Here is a 17,514-nt window from a genome sequence, read left to right as displayed (position 1 = left end):
TTCCAACTTGCAATAGATAATAAAAACAACCACAATAATAAAATGTCCTTAGTTATTAAAAAAGAACAGGACCATTCGATCCGTAACCACCCTTATTGTATTAAACCCACTGAGGCAACGGGTACCTCAAAACCCCAACTAAAAATAAAATACACTGCCAGAATGTCTGTCGGACCATGTGCACACAAACAATTGGCAGAGAGAACCAAATGGGAAGAAGTTTCTGATAGTTCTGAATGAACGACCTCGCAACCATAAATCTTCCATGCGCTATTTTATTGCTTATGTGTGCTACTCTATCTTGTTATGTAAAATAAGCATATGTAAAATATCAGTATTGTATGGTATTATTTTGGTTTATTAATAATAAATGCATGGAATGATTATTTGTATTATTACTACTTCTTATTATTATTAATACATAATAATGTAGTAACTCGCTATAATTTTTCATAGTGGAATATTATTAGGATTTTAGTAGTTAATTCCTGGTACTAGCTATTATGTATGAACTTAACGGGTAGGTAATACCCTAGAAATAATTATAAAATGCTAATAAGAAGAAAAGGCTTTTATAATAATCGGTTCATATTATTAATATGCTACGATTAACTATTGACAACTCATTTTACCTATAATATTCTATACGATTAAATTATATCTGTTGTGTTTATTGAAGAAACATGTCTCAAATGTCGGATGCTGAGTTTGAGCAACTAGTCGAGAAACGTGTGAATGAAAGAATTGTTGCAACCGAAGCAGCAAAAGCAACAGCCGAAGCAGCAGCCAAAGCAGCAGCCGTAAACACAAATTCACGAAACGGATGCTCATACAAAACTTTTCAAGGATGCAAACCACAGACGTTTAGTGGAACTGAGGGACCAGTCGGTCTAACCCGATGGTTTGAAAAGATGGAGTCCGTTTTCAAAATCAGTAATTGTGCGAACGGAGACAAGTCAAAGTATGCTTCGTGTACGTTGCAAGACGGTGCACTTACTTGGTGGAACAATTATGCTAAAGCAGAAGGAATAGATACGGCATATGATATCTCTTGGGAAGAACTGAAAAAGATGCTAATAGAGGAGTACTGTCCTCGAAACGAGATCAGAAAAATGGAATCTGAGTTACGTAATCTGAGGGTTATCGGTGCGAATCTCAATAACTATGAAAAGCGTTTCATGGAACTAGCCTTGTTGTGTCCCGAATTGGTGCCAAACGAGAAACGAAAGATAGAAATGTATATTGACGGTTTATCGATCAATATCAAAGGAAATGTTACATCGTCCAAACCAAATACGATGCAGGAAGCCATGACAATGGCACACCAACTCATGGACCAGATCACAGAGAGTTCGATTAAGGCACCAATTACCGAAGTCAAGACAACTGAAGGAAAGAGGAAATGGGAAGACTATAAGGGCAAAAGTACTCATCTGAAGAAACAAGAAACTTTTAAAGGTAAACAAGATGGGGCAACTGCAAGTCCAAACTATAAGGGACCCCATCCGTTCTGCAAAAGATGTTACACACATCATGCAGGTTATTGTCAAGTGGTCTGTGATAAGTGCAACAAGAAAGGACATGTGGCGAAAGATTGTTATGCCACCGTTTCTGAAGTAAAGACAAAAATGACCGATGTCAAGAAATGTTTTGGATGCGGGAAGTCTGGTCACTTTATAAATCAATGCCCTGATAAGGAGAAGAACAAAGAACCCGCACGTGGGAGGGCATTTAATGTTAGTACCAGTGAAGCACGTGAGGATCCTAATCTTGTCACGGGTACGTTTACCATTAATAATCAACTAGCTTCTATTATGTTTGATACGGGTGCTGATAGAAGTTATATGTGTAAAGACTTTAGTTCTAAACTAAAATGTGCATCATTACCTCTAGACGATAAATATACTATAGAATTAGCTAATGGTAAACTGATAAAAGCCGATAAAATTTGCCATGGTTGCGAAATGAATCTCGCTGGTGAAACCTTCAAAATCGATTTGATACCCGTAGAATTAGGAAGTTTTGACGTAATTGTTGGCATGGACTGGATGTCCAAAACAAAAGCGGAAGTTGTTTGCGCTGAGAAAACAATTCGCATCCCTCGTAAGGATGAAATGTCATTAATGATTTATGGGGAGAAGAGCAACTCAAAGCTGAACTTTATCAGCTGTATGAAGGCCCAGAAACTTATAAGAAAAGGTTGTTATGCTATTCTGGCACACATAAAGAAGATCGATACTGAAGAAAGAAGCATTAATGATATGCCGGTTGTAAGAGAATATCCCGGAGTATTTCCAGAAGAATTACCGGGGCTACCTCCACACAGATGTGTAGAATTCCAGATTGATCTCATACCAGGAGCCGCACCTGTAGCCCGATCCCCATATAGACTTGCACCTTCAGAAATGCAAGAATTACAAGACCAGTTGCAAGAATTATCGGACCGTGGATTTATTCGTCCTAGTTTTTCACCTTGGGGTGGTCCTATTCTGTTCGTCAAGAAGAAGGATGGATCTATGAGAATGTGCATAGATTACCGAGAATTAAACAAATTAACGATCAAGAATCGGTACCCATTACCGAGGATTGATGATTTGTTTGATCAATTGCAAGGATCAAGTGTTTATTCTAAGATTGATCTACGCTCCGGATATCATCAGCTGAGAGTGAAGGAAGAAGATGTTCCTAAAACCGCGTTCAGAACCCGTTACGGTCACTATGAGTTTCTAGTCATGCCTTTTGGATTAACTAATGCTCCAGCAGTATTCATGGATCTAATGAATCGCATCTGTAGACCGTATTTAGACAAATTTGTCATTGTTTTTATCGACGACATATTGATTTACTCGAAGAACAAGGAAGAACATGAGCAACACTTAAGACTGGTACTGGAGATACTCAAGAAAGAAGAATTGTACGCAAAATTTTCGAAGTGTGATTTCTGGTTACAAGAAGTACAATTTTTGGGCCATGTTGTCAGTAAACATGGAATTAAAGTTGACCCCGCCAAGATCGAAGCCATTAGTAAATGGGAAACCCCGAAGACTCCAACACAAATTCGCCAATTCTTAGGTCTTGCTGGTTACTACCGAAGATTCATTCAAGATTTCTCTAGAATCGCCAAACCCTTAACTGCATTGACTCAAAAGGGAAAGAAGTATGATTGGTCCACGGAACAGGAATCCTCATTCCAGTTATTAAAGAAGAAGTTAACGTCTGCACCCATTTTGTCATTACCGGAAGGAAATGATGATTTCGTGATCTATTGTGATGCTTCACGCCAAGGTTTAGGATGTGTATTAATGCAACGCACAAAAGTCATCGCATATGCCTCACGACAACTAAAAATTCATGAAAAGAATTATACGACGCACGATTTAGAACTTGGAGCAGTAGTTTTTGCACTCAAAATATGGAGACACTATCTATATGGCACCAAGTGTACAGTGTACACCGACCATAAGAGTCTTCAGCATATTTTTGATCAAAAACAACTCAATATGAGGCAACGTCGCTGGGTAGAGTTGTTAAACGATTACGATTGTGAAATCCGTTACCACCCCGGAAAAGCTAATGTTGTAGCTGATGCCCTAAGTCGAAAAGAAAGAGTAAAACCTCTTAGGGTCCGAGCTTTGAATATTACAATTCGTACTGATCTCACAAAGCAAATTCAAGCAGCACAGTTAGAAGCTTTAAAAGAAGAAAACGAAAAAGGTGAAATGAGCAAAGGGTTAGAAAAACAACTTGAAGTAAAAGCCGATGGAACCCTGTATTTTGCTGGTAGGATATGGGTACCAAGACATGGTAACCTAAGGCAACTAGTACTAGATGAAGCACACAAAACGAGGTACTCAATTCACCCAGGAAATGGGAAAATGTACCACGATCTCAAGAAGTTCTATTGGTGGCCTAATATGAAGACAGAAATTGCTACTTATGTAAGCAAATGTTTGACGTGTGCAAAGGTTAAAGCTGAGCACCAAAAGCCGTCAGGATTACTGCAACAACCAGAAATTCCGCAGTGGAAATGGGAAAGAATAACCATGGATTTCATTACGAAATTGCCAAGGACTGCAAGTAGTCATGATACTATTTGGGTGATAGTTGATCGTCTAACTAAATCAGCTCACTTCCTACCAATAAAGGAGACAGACAGTATGGAGAAATTAGCACGCCTATATTTGAAGGAAGTAGTTTCCAGGCATGGTGTACCCATCTCTATCATATCTGATCGCGACACCCGATTCACATCACGTTTCTGGCAGTCATTACAATAAGCATTGGGAACTCGATTAGATATGAGCACCGCTTATCACCCACAGACAGATGGTCAAAGTGAAAGAACAATACAAACATTGGAAGACATGTTACGGGCATGCGTGATTGACTTCGGAACCAGTTGGGATCGACACTTACCGTTGGCAGAATTTTCATACAATAACAGCTATCATACGAGCATCAACGCAGCGCCATTTGAAGCACTTTACGGTAGAAAGTGCAGATCTCCTATCTGTTGGAGTGAAGTAGGAGAAAGACAACTTACTGGACCAGAAATTATTCACGAAACCACCGAAAAGATCATTCAAATACAACAGCGATTGAAAACGGCCATGAGTCGCCAAAAGAGTTATGCTGATGTAAGAAGAAAACCGCTAGAATTTCAAGTGGGCGACAAAGTCATGTTGAAAGTGTCACCCTGGAAAGGCGTTGTACGATTCGGTAAACGAGGAAAGCTAAGTCCTAGGTACGTAGGACCCTTTGAAATCACCGAAAGAATTGGAGCAGTTGCTTATCGATTAAGGCTACCACAAGAACTTAGTAGTGTTCACGACACATTTCACGTGTCAAATTTGAAGAAATGTTTAGCTGAAGAGGATGTCATAATTCCTCTTGACGAAATACGAATCAATGATAAACTCCATTTTGTCGAAGAACCTGTTGAAATCATGGACCGTGAGGTCAAACAATTAAAACAAAGCAAAATACCGATAGTTAGAGTTCGTTGGAACGCTAGACGAGGACCCGAGTTTACTTGGGAACGTGAGGATCAAATGAAGCAAAAGTATCCACATTTGTTCACTGATATCGCTCATGAAACAGGTACTACTCAAAATTTCGGGACGAAATTTTCTTTAACGGGGAGGTACTGTGATGACCCGAAAAATTTCGACTAATTTAAACCAATTCTCTTTATGATTTAATATTATGTAAATATACATATATGTATGTATATATATATATATATTATAAGATGTACAAGTAAAAATGACTTTCCTACAGTAAAACATTAATTGCTACAGTAAAAATGACTTTGCTACAGTAAAACACTATTTGCTACAGTGAAACCGTATTTTGCTACAGTGCTACAGTAAAACACTATTTGCTACAGTAAACACTATTTGCTACAGTAAAACACTATTTGCTACAGTAAAATACTATTTGATGTCGACGAACTAGCAAACAAAAACAGAAAAGGCGGCCATGCGATCGCATGGCAAAAACACTAAAAACTCATGCGATCGCATGAGCTACAGTAAATCGAAAAGTACTATAAAAGGTCAGTTTTGCTCGACGAATTTTCATAATAATTTAAGTACGTAAATTTTATATTTATAATTATAATTTTAATTTTAAGTTTAATAATAATAAAGTATATTCGAGGGTATTTTTAATTCGGGTTTCAAACCGTTTTAAAATAAGGAAATATTGGGTATTGTTCGGGGTATTGTTCTTGAATCCAAGACCAACCATACAGTCGTCTACCATCATTACGTCTACGCAATTTGCCTACAATATTGAATCGCAATATTGAACTGTGAGTTATAGTCTCCCTTTTTAAATACTTTAAATATTTTTGGGCTGAGAATACATGCAATTTATTTTAAACGCAATAAGACACAAGTACATACAAAATTCTACACTGAGTTAAACCGAAAATCCCTTAGCTTTGGTAACTAGTAGCTGCCAGTACATAGGATATGGACTGGTGGGCGCGAATAATTGTATATGGATCCATAGGGCTTGACATCCCCGTCCGAGCTAGAGCGCTAGCCTTTTAACGGACGTATGTTATTTGAGTTTAAGACACGTTGGTTTGCGTGTATTAAAACGAATGGGGTAATTATCACTATAGCGTTAAGTTTAGTTACCAGGGTGCTCTGTTATGTAGAATCTATTGATAAACTTTTGATGAAATCTTGTGGTCTATCTTTATATATGTTTATGACTCGAGCAATTAAACCTATAACTCACCAACATTCGTGTTGACTTTTTAGCATGTTTTATTCTCAGGTCCTTAGAATGCTTCCGCTGTGATGTGCTTGTTGCCTGCATGGAGTCTCTCATGCTTTGTACAAAGTTTATTGCATTCAAAATAAAACTGCGTTGTGTAATAAATAACTGGACTGTGATGTCAACCTGTAAATTAAAGACTTATGTATTTCGGGGTTTTGCTTATACCTAAGCACTCGCCCACATGTTTATAACTTTCTATGTTTAGAAAGTCACTTATTTTAATGAATGCAATATTTTATCAAAACGTATCATATAGAGGTCAAAACCTCACTGTGGAATCAATGATTAACGTGCCGCGTCAATAGCGATTTTGACGGGTCGTTACATATTTATTACACAACGCAGTTTTATTTAGAATGCAATAAACTTTATACAAAGTATGAAAGACTTCATGCAGGCAACAAGCACATCACAGCGGAAGCAGTCTAAGGACCTGAGAATAAAACATGCTAAAAAGTCAACACGAATGTTGGTGAGTTATAGGTTTAATTGCTCGAGTCATAAATATATATAAAGATAGACCACAAGATTTCATCAAAAGTTTATCAATAGATTCTACGTAACAGAGCACCCTGGTAACTAAACTTTAACGTTATAATGATAATTACCCCATTCGTTTTAATACACGCAAACCAACGTGTCATAAACTCAAATAGCATACGTCCGTTAAAAGGCTAGCGCTCTAGCTCGGACGGGGATGTCAAGCCCTATGGATCCATATACAATTATTCGCGCCCACCAGTCCATATCCTATGTACTGGCAGCTACTAGTTACCAAAGCTAAGGGATTTTCGGTTTAACTCGGTGTAGAATTTAGTATGTACTTGTGTCTTATTGCGTTTAAAATAAATTGCACGTATTCTCAGCCTAAAAATATTTAAAGTATTTAAAAAGGGAGACTATAAACTCACGGTTCAATATTGAGACTCAATATTGTAGGCAAATTGCGTAGACGTAATGATGGTAGACTGTATGGTTGGCCTTGGATTCAAGAACAATACCCCGAACAATACCCAATATTTCCTTAGCTTAAAGTGGTTTGAAACCCGAATTAAAACACCCTCGAATATACTTTATTATTATTAAACTTAAAATTAAAAATTAAAATTATAAATATAATATAAATATAAGAAAGAATCAGAGAGATAGAAAGGTGTGTTACTTCGTCGAGCAAAACTGACCTTTTATAGTACTTTTCCATTTACTGTAGCTTATGCGATCGCATGAGTTTTCAGTGTTTTTACCATGCGATCGCATGGCCGCCTTATCCGTTTTTGTTTGCTAGTTCGTCGACATCAAATTGTGTTTACTGTAGCAAATAGTGTTTACTGTAGCAATTCACTGTAGCTACTGTAGAAAAGTCGTTTTCACTGTAACAAACAGTGTTTTACTGTAGCAAAGTCGTTTTTACGGTAGCAATTAGTGTTTTACTTGTACATCTTATAATATATATATATATATATATATATATATATATATATATATATATATATATATATATATATATGTATGTATGTATGTATGTATACCGGTTTACATAATATTAAATCATATAGAGAACTGGTTTAAATTAGTCGAAATTTTTCGGGTCATCACAGTATCCGTGTCATACCCTTTGGCATTTATTAGCAAAAATAACTTTTCAATCCCTTTTCAAAGTAGACAGTTTTGTCACAGCTCCAGCAAATCAACTTCAATTGTTTATTTGAATAAGCCTTATTATAACGATTACCCCTTCATCGTCGTCACCGAGGAACCTTTTATATCTCGCCACATTAGCAGTAAACTTACCAACAACTTCATTAATATTTGATTTTCCAAAAAATTATTATATTTATCGAAACCCCATCATTTACTCATCCGCATCTTGTAACAAGAATTGTTATGACAATTACTGGGAATCAGCAATCAATATTTTGAAATCTCGCAGCATGTCTACGCCAACAGATATACATATAACGTCTATCTCCTGGACTTACATACTTCGAAGGTGAAGTTTCTGAAAAACACCCCGAACTGCGTAATAGTTCTCGAAATGCTGATGAAGCAGCAAAGACTATAAACGACCTTAACAGTAAAAAGTTTGATGATAAAGAATAGTGTGTTGGAAAAGCTCAGAAAAAGAGAAGCGTTGGAACTAGAAAACAGATTGAGTAAAATATGAAGGAGGCTGTGGACAAATCACAAAGACTAAACCTGCCTTCAAAGAATCCAAATGATTCAGTACCTGTTGAAGTCATTAACGAATACCTTACTCCTTACTCTAAAATCCTTGCAGACAATATTCTTCATCATCCTCTGATCTTAGATATTCTAAGATATCATCGTATCTTTCATTATAAATATCTTCGATGTTTCTGAAGATATCTTCATAACTATTGTTATCCGAAATCATTTACCTCTTCGCGTTATCTATGTTATATCATAAAAGAAACTATTTTAGTTTCTAAACTCTGAAACCTTCGAGTTTAAAATGTGAATGTTTTTGAAGTAGTATTGGGAACTGAAGCATGAGTTAGTATAATATAATGACACTTGATCAATGTGATTATATTACAGTAAGTCATGCTGAGTTTCTAAATGGAACATGATGATTCACAGATCATAACGTCATCATGTACCATGTTACATAACTCTTTCATTCTATTTAACCTCTAAAATATCAAGAAAATATTTTCTTGATGACTCGGTCTTTTCCGGATATTCTGGTAATTTGACAAATTAAGATCGTGCCATTACAATTTCCTTCTTAGAACATTAACTATGTTCATTCCGAAATTCATATCTGCGAATTCTGGACCATTACAAGCGGTGCTTAATCACAAGAAGAGGAAACGAAAGAATGAAGCTCCGAAATAGAAATTGGAGTATATATCGCAGTAAATAGAAGAGAGCATTAACTGTGGATGACAATGATTATAGAAGACAGAAGCCGGGACTTTAAAATATAAGGGAAGATATAAAGCCCAACAACAACCTGGAAATTACAACCCGTATATATCGATGCATATGGCAATATAAAGACACGGGAGAACTAAAAACACTATAAACCCAAGGGTATAGTAAAAGTAAATAGATTCATCCGGTGGCAGATGAAAAAGAAGAATGACAGATATGAAAGTGAGGAGTATATCAAGAATCAGAACTGGATGAAGCATTTTCACAATCTTTTGGAACTATGGATTAAGAAAGAATAGAAGGTGTGAGTTGTAGAGATAAGGAAACGAATGGAGTGGATTTATAGTAAAATTCTGAAGGTTTGCAGGCAGTGAATTCCTTGTAGGAGCATCTTACACGATTTCTTGCACCGTTAGCTGTATTGCTAGATTCAGAGTTATTGTTGGTATGTAGCGCGACCTGTACTGCGGCTATGTTTGAAGCAAGAAAGACATGAAATTCCTCTTCGCTCATATTCAAGGTGTGTCGAGTAGTCGGTGCCATTTCCTTCAAAATAGTCAAATGAAACAATTTAATCATACAGAATGTTAAGAGTAGTCAATAGTATCTCGTAGCATAATATGAACTCATTTATAAAAACTTTTTCTTCATATTAGCGTTTTATAATTTTAAATTCGGGTACTACCTACCCGTTAAGTTCATACTTAGTAGCTAATATACAATTCAACTACTACAATTCCATATGAAAAACTGATTATAATAATATATCACATACAAATATTCTTCAAACTTACAACTTCGCTATATTACATATAACATGAAATATAGTACACTATGATACAGGACAGTTTTGAAGATAAATCTAGTTAATACGCAAGTTGTTCAGCAAAGGAAATAAAGACACGTAATTCATAAGTCCAGAAACAAGTCATGCATTCTGGTTTTACTAAGACGACTTCCCATCCTTGGTCTTGTGGAAAATAACCGTTATGACTATTAGCTAGGTAGCATGTTGTAATGTCGTCAAAAGGACGAGGGTTTCGTAATGTCCAACAGCCCCGTAATAATCTAAAAACCTTGTTTCTCATCCCAACTACTGAATCCGTCACTTGTGGGAAGGTTTTATTTAAAAGCTGCAATCCGATGTTCTTTTTCTCACTTTGGTAAGAAGCGAACATCACTAACCCGTAAGCATAACATGCTTCTTTATGTTGCATGTTAGAAGCTCTTTCTAATTCACGAAATCCTATGTTGGGATATGTTGAGTCAAAATAGGTTCTTAACCCGTAGTGTAAAATTGCATTTGGGTTCCCCGCATTTAACGCTTTAAAGAAAACACGGCGTAACTTAAAGTCTCCCCAATGTGATATACCCCACCTATCAAAGGAAAGCCTTTTATAAACTAAGGCATTTCTGGAAAGTCTTTCAAATGTTTGACAAGTTAATTTCGCCATAACTAAATGTGCTGATGAATTCTGACAGACTCTAGACAAGATTTCCTCAATCATATCCTCTGGTAGGTCTTCTAAAATATTCGGTTGTCTACCCTTAACGTCCATTTTGTTTTTATACTGTAAAATAGACAAGGATTAGATTCGTAATAACAAACAATACAAGCAATTTTTACATAGAACATAAAAGTACAAGCACACTACAATACATTTATTACACAACATGCTCACACCCCTCTAATCTGAATCACGGGTTTCTTCTTCTTCGGACTTGGTTCTTTTTCCTAATCTTCTAGGGATATATGATGTTCATCTAATACGAGTCGTCGTTTTTCACATTGGTTTAGAAAAACCTGGTGGTTTAGAGGTTCCCGGGTTATTGTCACGATATTGAAAATACGGGTGTTGACGGTACATATAAAGTTCATCGGGGTCGGAATCAGATTTCTCTATTTTGATGCCTTTTCCCTTATTATTTTCTTTTGCCTCATTAAATTGGATCGGGGTAATTTCTATAACATCATCGGAATCCTCATCAGGACCCGATTCATCGGAAAATTGGTAATTTTCCCAATATTTTGCTTCCTTATCGGAAACACCATTGACCATTATTAACTTTGGTCCATTGGTTGAAGATTTTCTTTTATTTGACCGGTTTTCTGTGGTTCCTACTATTCCCCCCTCCGGAACCTCTTCTTCTTCCGGTTCCTCTTCTTCTGGTTCCTCTTCTTCCGGTTTCGTTTCCTCTTCTTCCGGTTCTTCGGGAACTTGTGAATCTTGCCAATATATATTCGACTCTTCGTTATTATTAGGTGAGTCAATGGGATTTGTGCTAGAGGTAGACATCTATCACACAATATCCAACATGTTAAGAGATTAATATATCACATAATATTTACATGTTAATAATATATAGTTTCCAACAAAAATGTTAAGCAATCATTTTTAAAGAAAACACGGTCGAAGTCCAGACTCACTAATGCATCCTAACAAACTCGATAAGACACACTAATGCAAATTTTCTGGTTCTCTAAGACCAACGCTCTAATACCAACTGAAATGTCCCGTTCATATTGATTATAAACGTTCCATATTAATTGATTTCGTTGCGAGGTTTTGACCTCTATATGAGATGTTTTTCAAAGACTGCATTCATTTTTAAAACAGCCATAACCTTTATTTTATCAATAAAGATTTTAAAAGCATTACGTAGATTATCAAATAATGATAATCTAAAATATACTATTTACACATGACCATTACATAATGGTTTACAATAGAAATATATTACATCGACATATGTTTCTTGAATGCAGTTTTTACACAATATCATACAAACATGGACTCCAAATCTTGTCCTTATTTTAGTATGCAACAGCGGAAGCTCTTAGTATTCACCTGAGAATAAACATGCTTTAAACGTCAACAAAAATGTTGGTGAGTTATAGGTCTAACCTATATATATCAAATCGCAACAATAGACCACAAGATTTCATATTTCAATACACATCCCATACATAGAGATAAAAATTATTCATATGGTGAACACCTGGTAACTGACATTAACAAGATGCATATATAAGAATATCCCCCATCATTCCGGGACACCCTTCGGATATGATATAAATTTCGAAATACTAAAGCATCCGGTACTTTGGATGGGGTTTGTTAGGCCCAATAGATCTATCTTTAGGATTCGCGTCAATTAGGGTGTCTGTTCCCTAATTCTTAGATTACCAGACTTAATAAAAAGGGGCATATTCGATTTCAATAATTCAACCATAGAATGTAGTTTCACGTACTTGTGTCTATTTTACAAATCATTTATAAAACCTGCATGTATTCTCATCCCAAAATTATTAGATTTTAAAAGTGGGACTATAACTCACCTTCACAGATATTTTCTTCCTCGGAAATAAGACTTGGCCACGGATCGATTCACGAACCTATACAAATATGTACATATATATCAAAGTATGATCAAAATATAATTACAACCATTTTTATTATGTTTTAAAGATTTGAGTGTATTAAGTCAGCTGTCCTCGTTAATAACCTACAACTAGTTGTCTACAGTTAGATGTATAGAAATAAATCGATATATATTATCTTGAATCAATCCACGACCCAGTGTATACACGTCTCAGGCTAGATCACAACTCAAAGTATATATATTTTTGGAATCAACCTCAACCCTGTATAGCTAACTCCAACATTACTGCATATAGAGTGTCTATGGTTGTTTCAAATAATATATATACATGGGTCGATATGATATGTCAAAACATTTGCATACGTGTCTATGGTATCCAAAGATTACATAATATATTAGAATACATGTATAATACAATATAAGTTATCTAGGATATGATTTGCATAGATTTGTTAAACATTTCCCGTAGCTAAAAAGATCAAAAATATCCAATCTTGTTTTACCCATAACTTCTTCATTTTAAATCCGTTTTGAGTGAATCAAATTGCTATGGTTTCATATTGAACTCTAATATAAGAATCCAAACAGAAAAAGTATAGGTTTATAGTCGGAAATTTAAGTTACATGTCAATTACTAAAGAGGTAGTCATGTCCGTCGAAAGAACGACATCTTGATGACCATTTTGAAAAACATACTTTCACTTTGAGTTTAACCAAGATTTTTGGATATAGTTTCATGTTCATATGAAAAATCATTTTCCCAGAAGAACAAATTTTAAATCAAAGTTTATCATAGTTTTTAATTATCCAAACCAAAACAGCCCCCGGTTTCACTACGACGGCGTATATCCGATTTTATGGTGTTCATCGTGTTTCCAGGTTTTAAATCATTAAGTTAGCATATAATATAGATATAGAACATGTGTTTAGTTGATTTTAAATGTCAAGTTAGAAGGATTAACTTTTGTTTGTGAACAAGTTTAGAATTAACTAAACTATGTTCTAGTGATTACAAGTTTAAACCTTCGAATAAGATAGCTTTATATGTATGAATCGAATGATGTTATGAACATCATTACTACCTCAAGTTTTCTGGATAAAACCACTGGAAATGAGAAAAATAGATCTAGCTTCAAAGGATCCTTGGATGGCTTGAAAGTTCTTGAAACAGAATCATGACACGAAAACAGTTCAAGTAAGATTTTCACTCGAAATAAGATTGTTATAGTTGTAGAAATTGAATCAAAATTTGAATATGAATATTACCTTGAATTAGAAAGATAACCTACTGTAAATAACAAAGGTTCCTTGTTCTTAGATGATTATTTGAATGGATTAGAAAGCTTGGAAGTAGACTTGCAAACTTAGAAGTATTCTTGATTTTTATGAAACTATACTTATGGAATTTATGAAGAATACTTAGAACTTGAAGATGGAACTTGAGAGAGATGAATTAGATGAAGAAAATTGAAGAATTAAAGTGTTTGTAGGTGTTTTTGGTTGTTGGTATATGGATTAGATATAAAGGATATGTAATTTTGTTTTCATGTAAATAAGTCATGAATGATTACTAATATTTTTGTAATTTTATGAGATATTTCATGCTAGTTGCCAAATGATGGTTCCCACATGTGTTAGGTGACTCACATGGGCTGCTAAGAGCTGATCATTGGAGTGTATATACCAATAGTACATACATCTAAAAGTTGTGTATTGTACGAGTACGAATACGGGTGCATACGAGTAGAATTGTTGATGAAACTGAACGAGGATGTAGTTGTAAGCATTTTTGTTAAGTAGAAGTACTTTGATATGTGTCTTGAAGTCTTTCAAAAGTGTATAAATACATATTAAAACACTACATGTATATACATTTTAATTGAGTCGTTAAGTCATCGTTAGTCATTACATGTAAATGTTGTTTTGAAGCCTTTAGGTTAACGATCCTGTTAAGTGTTGTTAACCCATTGTTTATTATATCAAATGAGATGTTAAATTATTACATTATCATTATATTATGATATATTAATATATCTTAATATGATATATATACAATTAAATGTCGTTACAATGATAATCGTTACATATATGTCTCGTTTCGAAATTATTAAGTTAGTAGTCTTGTTTTTACATATGTAGTTCATTGTTAATATACTTAATGATATGTTTACTTATCATAATACCATGTTATATATATATATATATATATATATATATATATATATATATATATATATATATATATATATATATATATATATATATATATCCATATATATGACATCATATAGTTTTTACAAGTTTTAACGTTCGTGAATCACCGGTCAACTTGGGTGGTCAATTGTCTATATAAAACCTATTTCAATTAATCAAGTCTTAACAAGTTTGATTGCTTAAAATTTTGTAAACACTTAATCATATAAATATCAATTTTATTTAATATATATAAACATGGAAAAGTTCGGGTCACTACAACCTACTTTTCTCATTTCATTTCTTGTGATAACTTCACTCGTACTCTTCACAAAAATCAAATTATTTTATCCATATTACTCACTGATGATAAGACTCGAATCTCCAACTCGTATGAGTCATGAAAACAAACTTATTGTCAGCCATGACCATCCTAATCAAATTTCAGGACGGAATTTCTTTAACGGGTAGGTACTGTGACAACTCGAAAATTTTTGACCAAAATTAAACTTATCTTTATATGATTCCGACACTATAAGCAAAGTTTGTTAAGTTAAATCTCAAGAATTGTAAACTGTGTTCATACATTCATTTAACCTCGACCAAATTCCAAGGATTCACGAATCATTAAATGAACGGATATGATTATATATGTATATGTGTATATATTATAACTTGAAAGCATTAACAAAGTATTAGACGTATAATACTTTACATAAATGTATTTGTTTCAAAATATATTCAAATAATTATCGATGGAATTGGAAGATGATATAAATTGATTGATTTATCAGATACATTGTATGATTACGAGTCTCTATTGAGAGGTCCACTTTGATTTAGGAAACCTTCCCTTTCTAACGGTATTCGGAATAATTGGTAAAGTAAATTTCAAGTAAAAACAAAAGTGTCAATTAACGAGAACTAGACAAAAGTTAGTGGAGATTCCTGTTTAATTTTCAAAGCGTGCTTTACAATAATTTACTCGTGACTTTTGATAAGGTAACTATTTAACTTCCATATTATTTAACGTAAAGGTGAAATTATGAAATGTAAATGACTTAGAAGATGGATATCGACAAGTTATGTAAATCGACGTTTTATATTAAAATAATTTCATGCACTTAAATATCCATTGAACCTTATCTGACGATTCACGAACAATTATGTATAAATAAATATGTATATATATATATATATATATATATATATATATATATATATATATATATATATATATATATATATATATATATATATATATATATATATATATATATATATATGCATATATATATTGATAATGCTAAAAACGAACATATATTTCATAGCATTATTCCTCAAGAAAGACAAGCTTTTAGTTGCAATTGTTCTATTTACAAGTGATATTCGTTTAAATAATAAAATGTGAAGACAAAAGACAGATTCGACGAATTGAAGACGCAAACGACCAAAAAGCTCAAAAGTACAAAATACAATCAAAGAGGTTCCAATTATTGATAAGAAACGTCTAGAAATTACAAGAGTACAAGATTCAAAACGCAAAGTACAAGATATTAAATTGTACGCAAGGACGTTCGAAAATCCGGAACCGGGACCAGAGTCAACTCTCAACGCTCGACGCAACGGACTAAAAATTACAAGTCAACTATGCACATAAATATAATATAATATTTAAATAATTCTTATAATTATTTATATATTATATAAATAATAAAAATCCGTCGGCAAGAAAGACTCCAAAGTTGGTGAGCTGGAATTTCAAACTCCGCGACTCGCGGAGTTTGAAGGCAGAAAAAGTCGCGAGTCGCGGAGACCCCCTGAACTCAATTCCCTATAAAAGCAAACGAATTCTGATCATTTTATATATCAATATATATCAATCTCTCTATCTATATACGTAATATTTATATTTATAATTTATATTTTAATTTTAATTTTAATTTTAATCCTAGTAATAAGGGTATGTTAGCGAATGTTGTAAGGGTGTAAGTCGAAATTCTGTCCGTGTAACGCTACGCTATTTTTAATCATTGTAAGTTATGTTCAACCTTTTTAATTTAATGTCTCGTAGCTAAGTTATTATTATGCTTATTTAAAACGAAGTAATCATGATGTTGGGCTAATTACTAAAATTGGGTAATTGGGCTTTGTACCATAATTGGGGTTTGGACAAAAGAAAGACACTTGTGGAAATTAGACTATGTGCTATTAATGGGCTTTATATTTGTTTAACTAAATGATAGTTTGTTAATTTTAATATAAAGATTTATAATTGGACGTACCTATAAATAACCACATACACTCGATCGGACACGGTGGGCGGGGTATTTATATGTACGAATAATCGTTCATTTAACCGGACACGAGAATGGATTAATAGTCACTAGAATTATTAAAACAGGGGTGAAATTATGTACAAGGATACTTGGCATAATTGATAACAAAGTATTAAAACCTTGGATTACACGCAGTTGATATCCTGATGTAATTATTAAACAAAGTATTAAAACCTTGTTACAGTTTAAGTCCCCAATTAGTTGGAATATTTGACTTCGGGTATAAGGATAATTTGACGAGGATACTCGCACTTTATATTTATGACTGATGGACTGTTATGGACAAAAACTAGACGGACATATTAAATAATCCAGGACAAAGGACAATTAACCCATGGGCATAAAACTAAAATCAACACGTCAAACATCATGATTACGGAAGTTTAAATAAGCATAATTCTTTTAT

This window comes from Rutidosis leptorrhynchoides, chromosome 8, assembly GCF_046630445.1.
Source record: "Rutidosis leptorrhynchoides isolate AG116_Rl617_1_P2 chromosome 8, CSIRO_AGI_Rlap_v1, whole genome shotgun sequence".
Lineage (NCBI taxonomy): Eukaryota > Viridiplantae > Streptophyta > Magnoliopsida > Asterales > Asteraceae > Rutidosis > Rutidosis leptorrhynchoides.
This window is presented reverse-complemented; position numbering follows the sequence as displayed.